Source organism: Alosa pseudoharengus, unplaced genomic scaffold, assembly GCF_046254945.1.
Source record: "Alosa pseudoharengus isolate Yale_2024_CS ecotype anadromous, Long Island Sound unplaced genomic scaffold, YU_APseudo_1.1 YU_APseudo_1.1_scf_8, whole genome shotgun sequence".
Taxonomy (NCBI): Eukaryota; Metazoa; Chordata; class Actinopteri; order Clupeiformes; family Clupeidae; genus Alosa; species Alosa pseudoharengus.
This window is the reverse complement of record NW_027468870.1, coordinates 3,345,550-3,346,386: the sequence shown is the minus strand read 5'-3', so window position 1 is coordinate 3,346,386 and position 837 is coordinate 3,345,550.

Here is an 837-nt window from a genome sequence, read left to right as displayed (position 1 = left end):
CTGTAAAAGATGTGAATTCTAGTCATGGGTTTCTCACTCTCACCTGTCTACCTCTCACCTGTCTACTCTCACCTGTCTACCTCTCACCTGTCTACTCTCACCTGTCTACCTCTCACCTGTATGCCCACTGGTCAGTCTACCTCTCACCTCATCATCTCTCTGCATTGTGTGAGTCAGAGAACATGGCGCCTGAAGCTTTGTGCCTGTAGGCAAATAAGAATTAAGCGGATCTTAAACCTCCTCATTCTGGCAACCGACACCGGGAGCAGCATGCCTATGGCCATGTTTAACACGTGCACTGGACTAGCACATGTACATATATATACCCAGACAGCAAAATATATTTGGGCCAGATTTGGTCCAGATCTTCATTAGCATTTGGCGCAGATCCTCTAAACGGACCTGCCCCGGGGTCATTTCTTCCAACGGGCCAATACCGGAACATGTTGGAATTACGGATCAGAGACAGATCTGGGCCAGAACTGGCCCAGTACAGTTAATATTGCCATGGCATTTGGTGCGGATCTGGCCCAGACTCATATTCTACATCTGGGGCTCATCTGGCCCTGGTCTGTGATTCATATAGCTATCAGACAATTAAGACCCACACAATTTGTAATTTTCAAAATAGTTTTTTATTTTAAAAAGGCAAAAGAGAACACTGTGTCCGCTAGCCTAATCCTACAACATAACAGAAACCAATATGTGAAATATAAGGCTTATGTTGATAAACAAACTCCGCTAAACGCACTGAAAGAAAATGTCATGTTAATATAGTCCGTTGCATCTAACCGGCTGATGTCCCGATGATGATGACGACGGTGCTCAGCTGTGTCG